This window comes from Centruroides sculpturatus, unplaced genomic scaffold, assembly GCF_000671375.1.
Source record: "Centruroides sculpturatus isolate CEXI.00-Female unplaced genomic scaffold, Cexi_2.0 scaffold3119, whole genome shotgun sequence".
Taxonomy (NCBI): domain Eukaryota; kingdom Metazoa; phylum Arthropoda; class Arachnida; order Scorpiones; family Buthidae; genus Centruroides; species Centruroides sculpturatus.
The window spans coordinates 4,416-11,372 of NW_019387204.1; the positions used below are offsets into that span (position 1 = coordinate 4,416).

General features: G+C 33.0%; 1 long non-coding RNA gene across 1 annotated transcript; it reads left to right on the forward strand.

The window, feature by feature from the left end:
• Positions 1–4,275: 4,275 nt before the first annotated feature.
• LOC111616273 lies at positions 4,276–4,838 on the forward strand. The gene is made up of 2 exons (XR_002755217.1): positions 4,276–4,419; positions 4,488–4,838. It is a non-coding gene; the product is annotated as an uncharacterized LOC111616273 (long non-coding RNA).
• Positions 4,839–6,957: the final 2,119 nt, after the last annotated feature.

Here is a 6,957-nt window from a genome sequence, read left to right on the forward strand (position 1 = left end):
TTTAAATTTTTCCATGAAAAATCTTCTAGTGTGTTGAGGAATAAATATTACTGAATTTTATTGAATATAAACCTATAAAAAAGTGTTTTGCATTTCTTTATAGCTAGTAAGCCAAATGCAGTAGCCCTGCAGTAACCATGTCTTGGCCGGCGCTGCTTTCGCCACCGGTAAGGAAGGGAGACTGAGGCCTATTTTTCGAACGTGAGCCTCTGCCTAACCCACGAACGTGGACTTTGTTAACCCGGGCGACGTCCGAGCCGGCATCACACTTTGATCTGGTTACTATCATGACAAATGTCTTCACAGAACGTTGGTTTGGTCACACTTACTTTCATTTCTTTCCATAGACCTCACTGGCACTGGAGCTTGTGCTCCAGCCTGCATTGCCCTATGGATCAGTAAAGTTACTGGGCTCTCCCACCACGACCAGGTGCTAACCACGAGAGAGTTATAGGTCGAGAGGGTGGAAAGATTAAGGAAGTCGTATGTATCTTCAGTAGAGCCGAAGTTAATGACGATTTTACTCGTTACTAACATTGGTGTGACGATTTTACTCGTTACTAAATTGCTGTGAGATTTGCCTACCAAGAATAATTTTGGATTAAAGAGACTAAAATCGTCATATTAACTAATATACAGCAAACCATTTATATTATATATATAAATATTTTTTTGTTACTAACATTTACAATTTTTTATGAAACTTATCCCAACCCTCAGAATTGAGCTTTTTCCAATTTTATAATAGTTAAAAAAGTAAAAGTAATTTTAATAAAATATGGTAACATGTGGCGCTATCAAATTTCGCCGGGGAAATTATTCAATTTGTTGCTGTATTTTCCTATGAAATTTCATTTAGCAGCGAGAAAACCGTCTGGATTCCCCTGCAGATCACAACGTTGTGAAACTTTCATTAAAGATGTTTTTCTCCAATCTATCAAGATGCGTAAAATTCGTCTTTATGTGAACACTGCAGTAACGAATTACTTGCTTTGTGCAAGATATTATTATTAAACCTTTTTGAGCCTGCCTGCCATATACTAAGCGTTCTTACTTATGTCAAGAAATTTCGCATTTCGCTAACAAACGTCAAGCATTTTAATATAAATCTAAAATAGAAAAGCTTACGGTGAAAGGAATTCTTGTCACGTACAGAAAATATTGTAACAACACCAGGGTAAAAAGTAAGTACAGTACATAAAGACAAACAAAATTAAATAATAAGTGAGGATTTCAAAAACCATTAAGTATATAAATACCATGCTCAATATGGGAATGATGAACATCACTATGGCGACAATCAAACTTTAACTGATTTTATCAATTGTTCTTATACAATTATATATTATGCTAAGCTCTGTTAGAATTGTTTTACTATTCATTTCTTCGTTATTTTCTATTATTTCATTTCTTTCGTACATAAATTTCTCTGTCAGGTGATAACCGAGATAAGTAAGTATCCATAATAACCCGCTGCCCTATGCTAAAAAGGAACTGCAGATGCTCCATCCGACACCGCGATGTAAAATACACAAAAAATTTCTTGCACAAATGACCGAAAATAAACTCTACACACAGCGTAAGCAATGACAAAACTCATCACCAAATTAACAAAACTGAAGCAAAAAAATATAAGATCGACGTAACTGTGAAAATCTCTCATCATATTCTTCGCGCATTTGATCTTATCGTCGATTCTTTTGATGCTGTTAATAACAACCGGGCCATATTTCGTGCACGTGAATAAAAATAGAAATGGAACGTCAAACACCACACAACACATACAATGCACTTTACTGTTTGTCAAATTCTGCAATTTCGGCACGCCACAGAATTCCGGGATTAAATGAAATTTGGTAAAGTATTTCGTCGATTCGATGAGAATAAACAATAAAATTATTGTCGTAAATAAAAAATATCCGTAAAATAATAACATTGTCCTCCATAACCATAAGACATTAGTTTGTTGGTGGATGTAAATTCCCATAATTTTCAATACTCTAAAGTAGAATGAAGAGCTTCCAGTGCAGACAAGTTTTTAATAAAATTGTGAGAGGTCAGACTGAAGAAAAAAACACAATTTTATTTCGAAAGAAAATTCATTTTTCGTTTTGAATAGGAAATTTATTTAAATCTCAGAGAAAAAAAATATTTTTTCTGTTATATTACCGGAGGATAAGTGCATTTCTCTTCCCGGAGTCGTTTCCTTTCCCAGGGAACTCAGAATGTCAGTCAACTACAACTAAAAATTCATTATTGGTGGAAAAAGACAACGTGACCTGAAAAAATAAATAAGAGAACTCAAGGAACAGTGAAGGGTCGAGAATCAGCGAGAATATTCCCTGTGTGCCAGCCAAAAGGGTATGCACAACATCATCGCTCGTCGCCTCGGCTCCTCCCGAATATTCTGTGTTCTCCGGGAACACCTATGAAGAACCAACGAATCTCAAATTCCAATAGACTTTAACCGCCATCCAAAGCAACAGATATATTTCCAAGTCCCCCAACGACTCCACAGACATCTAAAAATACGTACAGTACGTAGTGCTTCAGGTATTTATAACGACCCGAGATGTTATGTAAGCTCTCTCTTTCCAACTCGGTTCTCGCGAAGAAGCTTTAGGGTAAATACCCCTTTTGTAGAACTAGTTTAATAAACCAATTTTGTTATTGTTAGAATTGTCTTCGGTGCACTTTCTCGAGCGGTCTGCATCCCGAGTCCAACGCCAACAGACACGACTGCTCGCGCATAAAAGGCGAACGTAACGGTCTCTGTGTCTACCCAGAAGACACAGTGGTGTCAGTCCTGATAAATTAATCATTGCATTCTTCGCCAAGGCAATGTCGACCCTTCACTCCTGTATTGCCGAAGCATATGGGGTGCTTCGAGCATTGTCAGAAAATTGTGAAGCGAAATCCGGTAAGTATGAAGTCTCCTGATACTTTATTAACAAAGGTCAGGTGAATACAAATGTTAAAACTGAATTAATGGGATATACGTCACGTGGCACGGCGTACTTTACTTATTTATAAGTGAAATGCGCGTAGCATATGTGGCAGACCATTCCGATAAAATCGATGGTGTGCCAATGATGAATATAAGAGTATATTATTTGCTACTTTAATAATGTATTATTCCATATTAAATTAAGTGACTAATAATTGATATATAAGATGTTTCTATACTCACGATGACATGTGACATTAATGCTATTTAATTCTATAAGTTTTCTCCATTTACGCTTTTAAGCAACGAAGCAATTTCGACGAAAGTATCCTAAAAGAGAAAAAGTTACCACACGATATTTATTCAGATCTCCCCTAATATTTATTTGCCAATTTACAAATAAGCAATATATTACATGGAATATACAACTATAGATCTCGAAATTTCAGAAACTTGACTTCGCAATAGAATTCGTTAAAAATTCTCTATGTAAAGAACACTTTTCTGATATTATTGTACTGTAACAATTGTAACATATGTATTTTTACGAAGCAAAGTTTTCTGTTTCTACCATTAATCTTCATTTAATCGTTTAAAAACCTTAAAATGGCAATTTTTTGATACAAATTCGAAACATTATTATAATTCCTATAATAAATTATATATAGATTATATATAATTCCTATATCGTCTATTTCGCTTAATTAACATCTCAGGATGAAGGAAAGATTAAGAAAAGAAATTTGGCACTGTGACTTGTATATGTGTAGCATTGATGCTATTAATTTTGATGGTTAAAAATCGTTTATTTCATGACTGATTATTGAATTTCTAGTTTCATCTCTTGCTTTTTCTGGCATACTTCTCAAATATTTTATTGCTGATATTCACGTGTTTATCATTCGTTAAAATCCGTGTTACGCTTGCTTCTTTAAAAAGTGGCCCTCATTCCAAATGCGTATGTACTGTACAGTACAATGAACAATCCGAAACAGAATACGACGGGAAAAAAACTCGAAAAATTCATTATGGTCGTAACCACTCGTTTAGGTCGGTTCTCGTCCTATCCATCCGGTCGACCCCACCAAAAACTTGTCAATCCCGAAAAGAAACAGTAGCATCGACGAAGAAAAAATTAAGAAAAACAAATTTAGAGCATGATTGCATTATTTCAAATTAAATCATTTCGATCGTACCAATTAATATCCTGAAATTTAACTACTTTAGTAATTAATCTTTAAAATGTTTTGCAAGATTGTAATTATATGTTTTCTGATGCAAATAATACCGTCTAGTATTTCGCTTTTCAAATAATGTAAATATTTTTAACTCGAAAAACAATATAAAAGAACAGAAAAAATTTTAATGATGATCGTCAGTCATTAATTAATCTCTCTGCCAGTCGCTTCAGTAAAGTTATAATATGCAGAAGACAAAGGTTTTGCTGTTGATTCACTTGATTTGTATCGCAGGTAAGTGTCGTTTATTAATGTAATTACTCCAGCGATTATCTTATCGACTGAATTGATTTATTTTTTAGTTCTTCCGATCGTTATCAGTGATTATAGAAAGTGTACGGATGCAGAAGTACATGGAATTTGCAGACCGTATTGCTTGCTGACTAGTATACCAGTTTGTAAGAAAGTAAATCCGCCTTGTCTTTGTCCTCCTAAATATGATAAAATTCTTAAAACTAAATTATGACAAACCGTAATTGTTTCAAACGGATAAACGACATTTTGAATCGATGAATACTGAATAAACATCGTTCTGCGACAAAAACTTGCATAAATACCAATTTGTATTTGATATATTGTAATAACATTTAAGTATTTTTAATATTATAATTGATGTATTTTAATTCATACAATAAACTCTTTTTTTTCTTCAATTTAAAACATTATCGATTTATTGATAAGTTGTAAACACAAAGAGATTTATAGTTTCTCGAGTCCGTTGAGGTTATTTATATTACTATTATACAATAACACATTTTAATATCATACCAGTTATCTAATTTCGTTATTTGAAAAATTGTTATAAAATTAATTTTTTATTCCTGTTTATTGTATAATAAAGGTCGGTAGCCGAGTATAACCGCTTTCCACTGAAAGAACAAATATGTAGTCCAATGATATCTGTATCAATTACCTTTTCCTTCTGTGATTAAATACGATCAGATAAATACAAATACTGAGCATCAAAAATTGTCTTAAAAACAGTAAAAAATAAGCCTAAAAACTTGTGTAGGAAAAGGGAGGGCGAGATGGAAACTACTTACCCACCCAGAACTGCGCGACGAAGCACCGGAATCTCCATGCACACAGAGATACCCGGATATCTTGTATTTACAAACGGAAAATCAGACCGGTTAGTGCCACCAAGTGACGTGTGCAAGTATTTCTTATTTTGCAGCAGATTATTACGCAATCATTGGACTTTTCCAGTGTTATTATTTTTACCTGCAAGGTAAGTATTACAATTTTGCTTTTATACAAAGTACTATTAGAGATAGATTCCATGAGTTGATATTTAATGTGGAAAACAATTCAAGAATTTTTAAAGCGTTGATATTATTATTGACAATGGACATACGGGCAAAATGGAAAATTGCATTTTAGGGCAAGATGGAATAGTTTCCATGTTGCCCGCGCGAAATTATTTTGATTTATGTTTTCAATTTATCTCACTAATTGAGAATGTAATTGTTGTAAGATGGTGAGCAAGTATATAAGAAAGAGCCACAGACGTTCTTGGACTGAAGAAACTGCAGATGGTGATGGATGAAGGTTTTGTGTAGTATGTGGTGAACCGTATTCACCACATAATACAGAGTGTGTTCTGGTTGGGCACATGAACTATGTACAGACAAAAAAGATGAATGGTTTTTATGTGTCAATTGTAAAATGTAGGGATATCCTATGTATTCCGTCTTGCCATCAGTGTGAAAGCAAGATGGAATTTTTGACGTTTATACTTCATGATTTCTAACAAATTTTATACTTAATGTCAATTATTTTTAATTACACAATTTTTTTAACCATCTATGATCTCTGTCGAGACTGATTAAAATGAAAGCTTTATATTATGTTGTTTTATGCTTTTTTACATCATAAAGTTAAACCTTCCATTTTGCCCTCACTTCCTTTACAGAGTCAACGAAGAAAAACGTTCTTCGCTTGGACATTGTCGAATGTTGGAGTGTGATATATATATAAATGATTAGGAAATTTGGTTAGATATCGCCTATATTGCCGTTTACAACCCGATTATTTTAAACTAGGGTACATTACTATAAACTTCGTATCTAGTCACGGATTACGTAAAGAATACATCCATAAAGTTAAGATATAAACTTTTGCTCTCTATAATTCTGTAGACATTATTCTCAGACGTCTCTACATAATTTGTTTCACGGTAAATTATTCGAAAATAATACACTAAAATACAGTTTTCTAATCAGACAATATATTCATTGCTTTATTAACATTTAATATTTTAACAATAATAACGACTATACTCGTACATACATTATTATACTAATTACATGTACTGTATTTAAAAACACTTCTCTCATATCTATTAAAATACTGTATCTTTAATTGATATTCCAGAACTACGTGCATTTGCTCGTTCTAATTGTATATCTCTCTTATCAACGTATTTTTAAAATTATATATAAGTTATATTACTATTATTCATCAATTTTTTCTTATCTGTTACTTGTGTTAAAACTTACATAGGTGGTACACGAGTTGTAGAATCTAATAAACAATTAAAAAGTAATATTGTTGTTTCCCATTACAGAAATTGATTTTTAAAGTAATTAAAGTAATATAAATCTTTATCTATTTATCATCCTGTGTATCATAAAACTCACAATGATGATACGTGGATCTTGTACATTTTGCTTCCGAGAACAAAAGTGCGATAAGTAAAGTTCGGCTTTCGCTTTGTTACAATTTTGAAATTTCGATCACAGATTAACATAGTTGCCTACAGGTTTAGCC